The sequence below is a fragment of the Gymnogyps californianus genome, chromosome 10 (genome assembly GCF_018139145.2).
Source record: "Gymnogyps californianus isolate 813 chromosome 10, ASM1813914v2, whole genome shotgun sequence".
Taxonomy (NCBI): Eukaryota; Metazoa; Chordata; class Aves; order Accipitriformes; family Cathartidae; genus Gymnogyps; species Gymnogyps californianus.
Genome location: NC_059480.1, coordinates 10,183,954 through 10,199,461, shown reverse-complemented (window position 1 = coordinate 10,199,461; position 15,508 = coordinate 10,183,954). Strand labels below are relative to the sequence as shown.

The 15,508-nt window shown below is 39.3% G+C and overlaps 1 protein-coding gene across 1 annotated transcript in view; it reads right to left on the bottom strand.

The window, feature by feature from the left end:
• Positions 1–15,508, bottom strand: part of NYAP2 (neuronal tyrosine-phosphorylated phosphoinositide-3-kinase adaptor 2) — a 175,115-nt gene that overhangs the window by 121,261 nt on the left and 38,346 nt on the right. The gene's annotated exons all lie outside the window — the stretch shown is intronic.

Here is a 15,508-nt window from a genome sequence, read left to right as displayed (position 1 = left end):
GACCTTGGCATTAAAGACTGAAAAAAGCTTTTTCCTCCCCCTTATTTGCATGAAAGGGGCAAAAAAGGTTGAAAATAACCAACCTCCCTTTCTGCTTTTTGTCACTGCATTTCATTTGCTGTCAAAGAACACCCCAAAGTGATTCTGAAAAATGAAAAAGATAAAAAAGTTAGGAGATTCAGACTGCTGTATGAAGAGAGGGAAAAGTTTCAGATTCGATTATTTTTCATCGTGACAATTGTGCATCTAGAAGTTGAAATGTGTAAAGGAATATTATTTAAATGACACTATTTTTTTCCTGACAATATGTTTAGTGTGGAGTAGGAAAAAAAATTCATCACACCGGGGAGGGGGGGGGGAAGGACAAGAAAGTTGCAGCAAACCGCTTCATGGAATGGCATCTCCTTACTCTTCGGGCTTTCTGTACCCAGACACAGCACATGTGTGCTGGTGTTACAGTCAAAATAGATCACCCAGTGACAAAGCTTTGCCTTCCTAGACTTCACTGGCGGAGCCTCAGCTCCTTTTCTTAAGGCAGCATACCATTTTGTCTATGTTACACATGGGAGCCAACAGCAGATCACTGGGACCCCAAAGATAAAAGAAGCAACCACCAGACAGCCCTTGCTGAGCTTCTGTGGCCTAGGAGACAGCTTTTCAGAGCAGTCAGTAGGTGTCAGGAGGACAATTGGGACTTAATCCTTTGGCTACCCAATGCTGACTTCCACTGTTGGATTGCTACCAGTGGAAGTTAAAAGAACGATCATCTGTGAAATGGACCAATGTGCCTGCAGCTCTGTTGTTTCTGATGCAGTCTTCAAAAGATATGTTTCATCAGAACTTAACCAAGACTCCTTTTGCAGCCACAAGGATCAGAGAATGAGCTAGAGTGACATTGAGGGGCTGACATAATCTCCCTAAAACTGGTGTGCTTCCCTGAAGAGGTGGCTAGGAGGTGAGAGGCTACGTGCATCTACAGAAAAAGGGCTTGGCAAGTAAAGTTGTTCTAGGACAATTTTTCTGGGAAAGTGACCTGCAGTTTGGCTATGCTCAAGCTTGGTGAAAACATCTACTTTTGTCTGTCCTGATGAACTGCAGTGAACAGAAGAATTCACAGCCCTTGCTGGCGCAAGGTGCAGAGGCCAAACACCACAGTCCAGGAAAACCCTCCGCCCCAACCTTCCCAGAGCAACATCCCACAAAACAGTAACGCACCTGTATGGACATGCTTTAGCACTACAACGTCAGAGCTACTGACTGAATACCAATTCAGATTTGAGCTTACTATTAGGCTGGTCAGAAGTGCTTATTCCTTCAGTATTGTGGTGAGTTCTTCAATTTTACAGCTAGTGTTTCACATTAGCTAAAAATGAATCTTTATTTCCATTAAAGAAAAAGCAACGGAAGATTTTACCACTCTGAAAACAGAGGGAGAAACCTCTGCTTCTCTCTTTTTACTGCCTGTACTTAATTTACCAGATGCATGCCCTTAAAACCAAGAAAATGAATAGCTTAGGATGGCATAAATCTTAGACTGTCTACATAATAGCCACAGTGACACAGAGAAATGTAAACTTCCTTGTGGCACAAACTTCGTTTGCACCCAAAATAAATTGCAGTACTTATCTCAAAGTGCAAGCACAACACAAAACATTTTAGGAAAAAAAACCATAAAATGAGTCAATGACTCATGCTGGTCAACTTTAAATTAACATCAGCATACATCAATAATGAAATCATAATACAGGACCACTGAACACTACTACTATTGAAGTAAGAACGTATCATTTTCAAGAAAGTGTAGCTGTAAGTTTTACTAGAAGAATTGTATGTTTCTGTAAATTTCATTTTTTCATGTTTTCTGTATTATCAGTTAAAATACATGCAATGTATGTAGATTTCAGGAGTGAGAGGGAAATGAAAATAACTGATATTATACATTTAGAAAAAAAACCACAGGTCAAACTTAAAGCTCTTGTGTCATTTTCAAATGCCCTTCTTAAAACTGCATTTGACAACAAAATACATTCAGTTTGTTTTGCGCATAACCTAGAATTCAGGGCAGTCCACAGCTCTCGCCCTTCTAAGTGTTTGGGAATGGTAAACAAATTGGCAGATAATTACATTCTGTCTCTTAGCAACCTTAACTGTCTTGCGATGAAGTTATTGGGCTTTTTTTCCTGATGTATTCTGGTAATGACATTATTTCCACAAATTTTAGACCCAGTCTGACAAACTCCTTTTGTACAGAACCTCCTGGATCAGCCCATCATTAAATGACAGCAAAGATCAGCTAGTGAAAGCTACCATCTTGTTTATAATCTCTTGGGAAGACAATTCACAATAAACATATACTGAGGACAAACAAATGACTAAGTAGGAAGAGGCTAGTCAAAATATTTTGTCACAAGCCTAAATAGCCTTTTCCACTGCCATAACTGCAAACAAACACAATATAGAAACCTGTGGTTTAAATACAAACCTTTAGATAGCAAAACTCCCAATTATTTAACTGAAGAAATGAAATTTGAAATTCTGGAATAGAAGAGAGGTTTGGGTCAGTTCTTCAGAAAAGATTTGATTTTGGTAATCTCTTTTGAAAATGCAATCCCACTTGTAGGCATGAAGGAATTCTGAAAAGCCGGTTCTTCGACTGCACATGAAAGGGGAACTATTGCTGCCACTACTCCGCTTCTACGGACCTAGCACAATGCAGTGGTAGCAGACTGCTAGGAGGGGTTGTCAAAATCTTCACTACATATATTTCAGTGGAGTGGGCAGGGCCTTTGTTCAGTGCCTTCCTAGGAAAGAAATGATCTCTAAGCTCTCCCTCCCTCTTAACAATATCAGAGCATGCATTAATAACAAAGTAGTTAAAAGATGCTGAGAAGCCAGTACTGTCATAAAATGCAGTTAAAACAGTAACCTAAAATACCTTATCCTGCCAAAAGTTTTTATTACACACCGTCTTAAAATGTCTCCTTACTCAAACGCTGATTTTGCATTAGAATACTTGTACGATCACTGGCAGAGATGCGCAGATACACACTTCAGAAGAGAGCACCTTCCTTATCTGTGTCCCTAATAACAAACATAATACTGCTTCTCTGTTTAATGGTCAATTTATGTACAAGTACCTCTCTAAATTAATTCCCAAAGCAGGTTGTTGTTCCCTTACTGTTGGTCATCTCCAAAATGGTGACCAAACAATAAACTCATTTGAAACAGAACACAAGGAACCAGTAGTCTCTCACTGAATAGCATTAATTATAAGTATTTGCACCTTGACTGATTACTTGGGAAATGAAGATGAAAATCTGACAGACTGGAACCAGACATTGAAAACAGATTTTCCTTAAGTTCAAAAGCAACACCATAAATCACATAAATGATTAATTTCAGCACATGGACCTGAGAGTTGGTCTCTCTAACTCTTGGTAAATTGCATCTGCATAGCAGACACAGGAGACTAAATAACAGGGTTTTGGGGGGGCAATTACTAATTAAGACTAATACAGTCTTTTCACAATGTTTTGTTGCTGTGCAGAGTGTTGTCTCCATTTTTGTCAGGCACCTGGCAATGTATCTGGGCTCAAATGAAGTGCTTGCCACAAAAACCTCAGATTCGAACTAGATGAGAAAGAAAACACATGCCACTTCAGTCAGGCATCCAATAGAGGAAAGGCAAACAGAATGGGAAAGGGATTCCTTTCCATTGCGTGCTGTTTTGGTAAAGAATCAGTCTTCCAGCAGCTCCTCTTTGAGCACAGCAGTGTGCTCCTCCTCAAGAACAGTGCCAGTGGGCAGCAGAGATGACACCAGCAGCAGCATACACTGCGCCTGCCCTTTAGCAATGGCATCAGGGCAAGACTGCATTTCTGCTGTTCTCCTTTCCTTCGGGGACATTAAGGTGCAGACAGACACACTTGCTCAACTCCAGCCCCACCTCCTAACTTCTCTTTGCTCACCACCACTCATTCCATTGAGGCCCCTCAGATTTGCTAATGAAGTGCCACGCATAACTTCTCTTAAACAAGCAAAGTTAGGGAAAACTTGTATCAGGCTAGTTTTGCTGTGTGAGGAGTTAGAGATCATTGTTGTCAGGTCATCAGGTCTAAGAGGAAGTGTGTTAAGCAGCAAGGAGCAAAGACATTTTCAGGCAAATGTTTTGGGAATGCTTTGTCGATACTGGAATGGACCAGTTTTTTTTTTTTTTTTTTTTTTTTTTTTTTTTTTTTACTCTGTCTTCATTTACTCTCCTGAAATCTAGTAAAAGCCCACAGGAGGTGAGAGCAGAAAATGTGTCCAGAAAAGCAGTATATTGTTCACTCAACTGCACCAGAGCCCCTTAATTTCTAATAAAAAAAACCCTAATAAACCCCCACTATTTTATCTTCGCACCTAGATTTTTTCCAAATGAAAGACAGACAGAAGAAAACACCTATAATCAGAGTCTTGTCAACCTTCATCCATTTTTTGAAAACTCAACACAGCACCTAAGAGGATTGGAAGGAACTCGGGCAAGATGATGTTGATGAAAACACTATGATGCTCAAATACAGTTTCCCTTTAAAAAGCTGCCAGGGCTAGAGCAGTCACATGGCAAAATGGTGTGTGTCTGGGTCTCTGCGTGCCTGTTTAATAAGCCATGAAGCTCTTTGGCTGAACCAGCATGTGTGTCATGTGATACAGGGGTTGCCATGGCAAGTACATATGCAGTTCTTGATCTGCTTCATCACAGATGTAGCAGAATTCAGATTAACAATGCAGGAATATGATTTCCTAGAAAAAAAGCTGCACTTTGCTTAGCCTAACAGTTCAGATGTAAAGCTGAAACAATTTAAATTATCTCTTAAATGGTATTTGTGATATGCTGATTAAAAACTTTTAATCTCAAAACAATAGCCATGTAACACAAATGCTATCAGTTCAGTTTTTGAAAGCAGCTGTATATTTGGCATATGTTGCAGTACATGAATTTCAGTATACTTTTCCATTTAAATACACAGAAGATTGTACTTCTGCTTCAGCCCTCAAAACACAGATATAACTGGTCAGGAGAGGAACGGAGGACAACTGTTCAGTGAAATAACAAAAAACATGTCAAACTAACTCAAATTCAGTCATTGCTTTTTTTAATGTGGTAATCCACAGGCTGACAGTCAACGCAAGAGATTCCTGTGAAAGATGTTCCTGACACTGAGGTAGAAAACATATCAGAGTTTTAACATCTGGTACCAAAATTAAGCAGCTTGCTAATACAACAGGCTGATGAAGGCCTGCATCATATCGGCTGCCATTTCTAACTCGGTGATGGAATATGGCTGGAGCTACCTGGAACCCAAAGCCAGGTTTATAGAGGTGATTCTGTTCTGTAGGGACAGCCATAGGACTGTTTTACCTGACTGACGTCAGTTCCAGCAAGGCACACCACTCCTGCACTTTTAGGAACCTCACTACGGTGCCAGAATCTAACATGAAATGCCCAAAGACCTTTGGTATACCTTGACCTTCAGCATTTAACACATGTTCAGGTGATTTTCATGTGTGCTAGCACTCCAAGAGAAAAGATATCAAAGTCCTGAAATAATTTCTGATACTACAGAACAAACAACGTTCAAGCAAAAAATTACAAGGAGCCTAACCATAAAGAGTGAGTGCCCAAGCCTCTGAGCAATTACGTAAAAGCAGGCAGACCTCAATGCAATTGGAATTTTTAATAAAAGTCAGCCCTTTGTCTCTGTGCTTTTTGTAGAAGTGCTTGGAAAGGGATAACCTGTATTGAAAAGACAATTGATTCTCTCAGTGTTTCCTTCCAACAAGAAAACCAAATAAAAATTAAATCTGAGTTAAAGCCAAATGGATTCCCCCCCACCCCTACACTGGCTTCCAAACTCTTCCCGTCACTTACATGGGGCTGGTCTCGAAACCTACGGAACCATTCATGCCTGTATTTACTACCAACTCAGCGCATCTGGAAGTGCAGAGCTCTCTCAGCACATAAAGAACAAGATGCTGCTTTTGTTCTTTCCGTCTGTTAGAAGATACTGTGTTGGGGCTTCATGGGTTAATTTCAGATCCTTCTCTTTTTTTAACCTTATGCTTCTTACTCCACTTACATTCTTCATGTCCCCATACACATCTCACTTCCACTGTATCGTAGGTTTTTCTCCAATAGCAATAAAAGGGAAAATCTCCATTGCAAATCACTTGCTGATTTAAAGGAATCAGAATACTAAAACACAAAGCAATACTCCAGGATTTCCTTTCCATTAGAGTGGGCTGCATTTAGCGTTGATTGTTATTATTTTTAATCGGATGTCCATAAAATTGAAGACCTGCATCTCTACTGATCCAATCAAGATGTTCCTCCCGTAACAAAATTGCATAACAGATTATATGGATTTTTACTGAAACAACCTTGAATCTCTCTGCTTACGGAAGATGAATATCAAAATCTAACCACTAAAATATTGGATGCAGTTTCAAGATGCAAATAACTGATTTTGTTGTGCTACTCGGTTTATGTTTATGACAAAATTGCTGCCATCTCTCTCAAGTTCATCTCATTACCAAACATTAGAAAAATGAGATCACTAGTCAGAGCTCCTACTAATGTGATTTTGGCGTTAGCACACTAATTTTTTAATTAGCCTCTCCTTGTTTACTTATTCAGACTTGCACATTGTGGAGGGCTGCAGGATGGTCTCATGTCAGAGTTACAAAGCTGAGCATAAGATAAATAACTTCTCACATTCCCCAATACCTCTCTTTCAGCCCTGAGCTTTCTGCAGACAGCAGGAATTTGCTTCTCCATAGCTGCATGCAGAGAAGCAAAACAAACTTTACGTTTAATTATAGAAGATTATTCTCTAGATGGGCTCCATTTTTAAACAATCTCTTTTGCAATACTAAAGGACTCAGCCATTTCCTTTTGTCTTTAAAGATTCAATTAAAAGTATGTTTCAGAAATTAAATTACAGCATGAAATTAGCTAAGGGTATGAAATACTGCATTTGCCCTAGCATTCAGGGAAAGGCTGTACAAAGCAATTCACTTAATGGCTCCTAACATGTGATCTCAACTTAATAACTAAAGTGCCCTCAGCTAGCAGAGGATCTACTGGTGAGATACGCCCTATATAATCCACCAAGAGGAGAAATGGATTAAACTCAGGTAAATCCTATTAATTTATGGTAAACCCTACAGTTACTCTCATTTTTGATCTTTTAAAATGTTACAATTTTGTCAAGTAACATGCTTGTTGGCAGGAATATTTCTGTGGTGTTTAGCTGGCTGTGGCCTTCTCAATCTTGACACGTTCCAGAAGCATCTGCCAGAGTCTATTGGAAATGTTTGTTTCTCTAGCTTTCAGAGAGTACTGCTGGATGTAATTCATCACAACCACTGGGGATACACTTCAGTTTATTCTTTGCTGTACTAATATAGGGAAGGAAATGAGCAGTCTCCTAACCCTTCAGCTGTCTCTTTAGTCACCTGTTGGGTACAATTTCAGCTCATGCTGTGAGCTGTCTTTGTGCTGCGTGCACGCAGTGGGTTAGGGTTTCAGAGGAATCTAATTTCCATTTGGGGTCCTTGGGTACTGTGCAATAAAAAAAATAAAATAAAAAACAATTCCACTTATGACTGCCTTCTGTGGGACCAAACCAGCTCACTTTGCTCATTTGCAGGCTCCCGGCAGCTCGCACAGGGAGCTGCAGCGTTCACCCCAAGTAGCGCGCTGGCACTGCCAACCCCCGGCTGAGCAGGGCTCTCCCAAGGGCTGGCAGTGCTCACCCCACGCCAGCTCCGCCACAGCCTCTCGGCACAGGAGATGGCTGCTGGCTGGGTATTGTTGATGAAGGCCCTGTGCTGAGGACACACTCCACATGGTGGGTTTTTTTTGTTTGGTTGGTTTTGTGTTTGGTTTTTGTGTTGTTTGGTTTGGTTTTGGTTTTTTTTTTAAAATATTTTTAAACCGACTTCACTTAGGATTGCAAGTTAAATTAGAGCGGAAAGCCAGAAGGAAGAATAAAAGGAGTCTCAAATTAACTATAAAACCTACAGCTAGTAATGTCTCTGCAATCCATTTCTTCTCTAATCTCTCCTTACTCCCATTTTAATCCAATCGCATAAAAATCTAATCAGTGCACATGCACATTCCTGTTTTCATACAAATTTTAGCCACTGATCTAGCGTAACTCGGCAACAAGATGTCTGTCACCAGATGCTTCTGTTGCAGAGGTGGTCTGTACTGACATTCTCTGCTTTCAGGGGTATACCCAAGAGCAGACTCTCTTCTTTAGGCTAAGAAAATAAACATCCCAATCAAATTATCAAGCACCATACTATGTTTGTGCTTTCCTGTGGAGGAAAATAAATAAATAAAAGCATGCATAGCCTGTCAGAAGGGTGCCAAGAAGGAGAACAAACGCCTGCCAGCTGGGTGGGGCATAAAGTAATCTTTATTGTTATTAAAACCAGCCAAATACAGCTGTGATTTATGGCCCTGGAAAGAGCAATGCACTGAGCTGTTTTGCTCAAAGAACAGGTTTGTTTTTCTTCAACTTTATGAACAGGTATTGTTAAAACATGGATTTTCCTGAAGGCACAGAAAGATTCACTCATATTATTCTAATGATAGCACAGACCTTCAGTTCTGCTGGGTTCTCAGACTGGTGCTGCGTATTCCCAGTGTTTATTATAGACAGTTTTGGCAGAATTTCCAAAGTGCATGTGGCTGAACGTGCATGTGTGCATGTCTAGGAGTGTGGCTAGCTGCAATTTTGCTACTTATAGGTCATAAGACTACTTACTGCATGTCTTCTGTACAAGTAGCTGTCCTTCAGGTTGTAACATGAATTCTTAATTCAGGTCACAGGCAATTACAACATTTGTCAGGTGTCAGTGAACTGCAGCATGGAGTACTTTTTGGTTACTGGAAGCCTTGAACCAGAACAGATCAATGCTTCAATTTTGCCAGCAGTCCTGCGCTAGACTTTATTAATGTTACATGGCATATTAATTGTGCCGTTTTACTGAATGTATTTCTCCATTAATGAAGTCCATCCTAGATTAGCTATAAAGACTCTATCTGGGCATCCTTGAAAACAGTCTTCCTTTTTTTTTTTAATCCAGTCTTCACAATAACAGTTTTTATTTATCACTGCTCTACTCTATGCAATTTTATAATACACTTGAAGAGAATTTCCAAACAAATGCAAACCTTTGACTAGAAATAGCCACACCACCAGAACCCTACAGTGTTGTGCAAAATATCTACTTCCCCACAGCTCTACGTGCATCTCTGTCTTGCTAAGAGGGGCTTTTTGGTTAGAAGCAATGCTGGATAATTTTAACTACCAGGTTAAAATTACAATCCCACATTCTATAGTTAAAGAGTAATAAAGAGATAGTGAGAAAAAAACCTAGAAATAAACGTGGAATGGGAACAAATGACTAAAAACTGGTCATTAAGATCCATATGCCCCCCAGCATCTTTTGGCCATGGTATGCCAAGGACTGTCTCCCAGTGGTACAACAGACCTCCTCCAGAATGACTCAGTCTGCCGAGGAGGCACCAGCCTGTAGGTTGTATGCGAACACATGCCCAAATGGAATTGAAGCAAGGCCAGTTCACTCATTTACACAGGTGGTCAGACAGCCTGCAAATACCAATAGCATGGAGCCACTTAGACTGGATTTTAATAATAAGAAAAGGGGGGTCTGTAACCCCTTTAGAAGTCCTCTGGGCTCTCTATGACCCACACTTCTAATTACGCTTTTAAATATAGCAAATGAATCCTGAGCAAAAGTGCACCCACTTACATAGTGGGCCAGTATACATCTGAGCAATTTGGGGAATGATGAAGCGGAAGAGATCATATAACTACCCCGAAAAAGAGTAAAAGTTGTAGGCAGGAGCCCTAAAGTCAAGGAAGATGTATTGAAAATAAGATCAAGTTTTAGATACCAAACTGATAATGATTTCTGCTTTACTTCCTTGGTACTTGGGATTACCAAGCAGGCCATCAGCTTCTATGGTAAATTTTATGACATTTGTTGCATGACTGTCCTAAAATAAAACTTCTCAGAATAACAGCAACAGCAATATAGTTTGCATTGTGTCTGTTGTTTATTTTGTGTGGCAATAATACAGGCGGCCATATGGATATGAGCATTTGGAAGGGAGGATTTGTTGGCTAGATCATCACATCTGTTTACTTATAAATGCAACAAAAATACATTTGGAGGTCACTGACTGCACAACCATTTTACTTACTCTTGATGAAAAGCTACCAGTGCTATTCTTTCTACGTCAATGCAACTTCAAGAGACCCTACAATATTTTAATGTGAAAAAAGTTTTGAAATCATACTAAAATTAGTCTCTATCACACCTCATCAGCCACTTCCACCACAAAGGTGGTATCACAGCAATAATTTAATCTAGGATGAAATGAGTATGCAACATGTCCAGGAGGAAGATAAAGAAAACAACCAGTGCCACAGTTAAGCTTCCTTATAACACAAACCCTTTGATTAAAGGAGCGCATACCACTGACCTCATATCCGAAAGTCACATTCACAGAGTGAACTCAGATTTGAACTTAAAAAAAAACCCCAAACAAAAAAAACATAAACCACACAAAACACCCACACCGACACACTAAACCAATAACAACAGATTCACAAGCTTGTAATTTATAACATGTCAATAATGTGCTTGCAGGTATTTCAACCGAGCCCCTTGCCATGATCCAAAATATTTCTTGCACTTCCTTCACATTTTTCTTGAGGTCTGGCTGTAAGCATGTTGCAATCTAGCAAGCATAAGTATTCCTGCAAATTTAGAAATGTAAAGCGTAGCTCACTACGCAAAATTACAACTACAGACAAATGTTCAGAAAAAGAAGAAACAGTACTTTAAGCATTCTTTTACCTGAAGTATTTTTCTGATTTCAAGACATTATTATAAACAGTAAGTTCATAATGAAGTTATTTTACTTAGGTTATTTTTGATTCTGGTAGAAATCTTTTGGTAGAAACACCCCAGCATGTCCATATACTCTAAGATTACACACATTTTCTCAGCTAAACAGAGCTTTTGGCAGTGAATAATCCCATGCATAGAAATATTTTTATATTTGCTTGCTGTCGCCCACACTTGATAACACTTAACTTTTAGCTGAAGGACACATAACTTATGTCTTGTTCATGAAGGAACCTAAGGACAGGAACTACAGAAAACTACAGACAGATAATACCTGAATTCAGTTACTTCCACAACCTTAAAAAAAAAAAAAATAGAGCAAGAGAAAAATATTATCTTACTTTTGCCGCTGGGTTAGTCTTCAATATTTGATTTGCCAAAGGAAGGAGGGGTTAGGATGACAGCTGTTCATTACATTTCCTTCTTTACTACAAGAGCTTAACTCTGCCACTGGCTGGCTGGCCCATTTCTGCTAGCTTTAGCACAGAACAGTGCTCCTAAAAGCTCCTCCTCTTGACAGCATCTGTCTGTATACTTCCCTCAACAAGCAGAAACAAGGCTTTCCACAGAGCCATTTAGGTGCTAGGAATGAGCTACAAGTAAGGGAAACCGTTACAAGTAGAAGCAAGTATTTTGATGGCTAAGTCCAGGATTTGGCAGGTAGAAATTCATGCCCACTAACACCATCAGCTTTACACCAGAGCAGTCACATCTTCATAGTGTTACAAATCAAAATGATGACTTCCCCAACAGAAACAGTAGCTTGAATGACATCTAAAAACTAGAAGCCAGAACTTTGAAAGCAAACATCTCCTGTGAAAGCGTACAACCCCAGCCACTCCCTATGATTAATGCAAAGTCTCAGCCTTCAGAGGAGAAAGAAGGTTCATTATTTGTTTCCTACCAAGATTTTGTATTTATACAATTAAAAAAAAGCACTGGTGAAGTATCCACACAAGGCTATGTATAATAAAGTATCTAAATATATGTATTTCAATTATGGATGAGTCAGAAAGCAACTGCTCATTCTAACAGATGCCCTATGTAAACTCAAAATACTCACCTTTTCCCTGGCACCCATAACAGCTGAGGCAAATCTACCTTCTGTTCCCAGAAACGCTGCCTACGGCAGATAGCGTATCATGGCAAATGTACATCTCACAGTACTGCAACTTTATTGCCAGTGAAAATGATACTGCTTCATAACTTTATTTGCAATTTATAAGCTCTGTGGGCAATATGCCAGTATGTTCTCTTGGTCTGGACACAGCTGCCTGAACAGACAATGATCAAGTAGTGAGACCAGATGAATAAAAGATGGAAGAAAAAAGGTCTAAAAATTAGGCCCTATATATATATACTAACATGTTTATTGTGGCTTACTCTCAGCTACTGATCAACACATTAACCTTATTTTCTCTGCATGATCGCTAAGTACTATACTAAAATTAGGTCAGAAATTCAGATCAGATCAGCTGACTCAGCCCAGCAAGATCAGGCAAAGATTAGTTGCTTTTTTTCCCAATCCAATACGATGTGTTATATCCCCTGCAATGTACAATAGATCCATACATTTTTCTCCACAATTAACCTATCAGAACCACACACGATGAGATAGCACTGATGTACCTTCAGTGTGATTGCTACTGAAGAAATGCAACACAATGTATCCTTAGGAAGGCAAAATGTACAATCAAACGGCTTTTTTTTTTTAGGTAATTTTTCAGATCTTGTTTCCAAACTGCTCAGACTAATGCATTTCAATGAACTTTTAAGTCATTCAGCATGGTTATGAGATGATTTAGGTAAATAACAGCTGCTTCCAAGTAGTCTTGTGTGCGAATACCACCACTTTATTAGATAAAAAATTACTCATTATTATGTTGTTAATATACATGATCAGCCTTCTTCTAAAAGAGACCATCCAAACACTAGAACTGAATAGCTTCTCAAAAAATTCAATAATCTGACTGTTAGGTAATTTTCAGTAGGTGCCAAAGAGTTATAGCTGCTTTATTTTGATTCCCACAAGCAAAAGGAGACTTTGCTGGAACCCCCTCTCCTGCTCAAAATCTACCTGCGGTTAATCACAGGGGATGACTCCCTTGTTGCTAAGGAGATTGTTTTCAGCTGTTGGTAGTCTCCAGACTGGTAGCACTGTTATCACTGCACATGTGCACCACTTGCTATCTAGGCCACACTATCAGGAATTAGGGTTAATATAAATACCCACCAAGATAAGGTAAAGATATAAGGAAAATAGTACAGAACAAAGAAGAAATCAATAATCCTACTTTACCTTTCCTGATGGCTGTGTTTCAATAGACAACGTGGTCTTGGATGAATCTCTGGCGGTTACTACAGGGAGCAGACTCAATTGCAATCAGCCTAAGTAACTTCAGACTTCATGGTTCCTTTAGTCAAATCAGATGTTCTCCCTTGGTCTGCAATTGTTTTTAGTTTTCCTAATCAAGAGTTGATCACAAATATCTTGTTTTCCCTCTCCAAGTTTACACAGGAAAAAGACAGAGAAAAAGACTCGAAGACAGCATTTTCCAGGATTTCTTAAGGTGCTTTTCCTACTTTGTTTCCTCAGATGGATATCGTTTACCCCCTCAATGTTACTGAGATAAGCCAAGTGGGGAGGGAGTTAGAGGGGACCACCGCAAACATGGTTTCCCACAGAAAAGCGCTATATTCAAGAAATGTTGATGCCTCCAATCCACATACATATACATGCTGTTCCTCTGATAAACCCACTACATTGCTAGTAATCTTCCTTGTGTCTTCTGACTCTGTATCTGGGGAGCTGAGCTCTGTTCTCAGTGATCTCAGTTTTGCACGAGCAAGAATTTCATGGTTTGGCTCAGCCCTAAATCATCTGCACTTATCCAGAGCTACTCTTCAAATCACTTTGCCAAATCAATAAATAAAACCACACAAACCAACCACAAGGTAGGAAATACTGTTACCGCCATTGAAATTAGGTAGAGAAGCTTGGCTAGAAGACTATAAAGAACCAGGTAGATCCACAATTTGCTCTCTAATGCCCCAAGAAACTTATTCATAACAAAACATCTTCTGGCACTTAGTGACCTTCACAGTCACACATACAAAAGCGCATGTAAATAGGTTAGTCAGAGCACAGCCTAATTAGCTATCAACTCTGAAGACTATATTCTAAATATATCTGTATACATTGACAGTTTAACATAGCTTATCATCAAATGAAGAAGTTGCCATGAGGACTGGGGAATCTATTTTTCCAGCCAATTCTAAATTAATGAAATAGTGAAATTTCAACAAATTCAAACATTTGCAAATCTGATTATTTTTTTTTTTATTTTCCTCAGTGGGGAAGAGCCAGCAATGTAAGACGAGAAAGTACTCTTCATCTCACTACTTTAAAACAGCAATTTATTAACTAGCACTTTTGTATGTGCTCACTTTGCAGGTGAGACAGATTCAAATTCTTCCTCTGCTTAATGTAACTAGAACTTAACTTCCTTCTCCATCACATTAAGAAACATTTTGAGGTGGGTCTCCCTACACTTTCCTCTTGGAAATTTTGCAGTTTATGTAGCTATTCAGTAATCAAAAGAGAGAGATGAACACTAAACAAAGATGACAAGAATGAAACCAAATGTGTATCCAGCATAAAACAAACCAAACAAACCAAACCCTCCTGCATTAATCTGCTGCAAGGGAAAACATTTTCTCTCATGAAGTTGTGCACAGTATAGCTCCTGCTACAAGCAGCCCATGGCTTTGACTCCCCAATAGTTTGAATCTCCCTAAAGATCACCCAAAAGTTGAGCTGACAAGATAATAGTCCAGAAGGTACCAAAATACACATTGCATGGGCTCTCATTATTCACCTTAATTTCACATTATTCTTATCCCCCCAATCAAATTAGTGACAATCCAAGAAGTTCTACTTCCTGGAACATAAAGCAGCCATAATTTTGCTTTACGTTGCTTCTTCTCCACCCTCTGTCAAACTGTATGTGCTGCTCTTTTCCTTTTAACATTCCATCAAAATTACCAGACTACTGAGGCATTGCTGGAACGTTTACAGCACAGCATGTCTGTTATACGTGGATGTACAGTACCCAAGACATAGCATAAAATTTAATCACTTAAACTGAAATACAGAAGATTCACGCTGGGGGAAAAAATTCAAAAGGACCTCCTATCAGTTTGTGCTCAAGCCATCCATTTGCATATAAAAGTTCAGCATTTGGATGGATGATTTACCTATATTACACAATTTGTCCCTCTCCTCAAGAAAATGCCATTTTTCTATATGCAAATGTGCATATAATAAACACTTATATCTATCTCATTCAACCTTCTTTTCCTCTCCAAGAGGCTGCAGAGATTTCATTGCTATCCATTGGCACAAGAGGCCAGGTCATGAGTGCTCCTCTCATTAACTGTCAATTAAAATCAATGGAATTGTTCAAGAAGAGCCATTATAGGGTTCTGCCCATCAGGGGCTTGATCCATTTTCCTT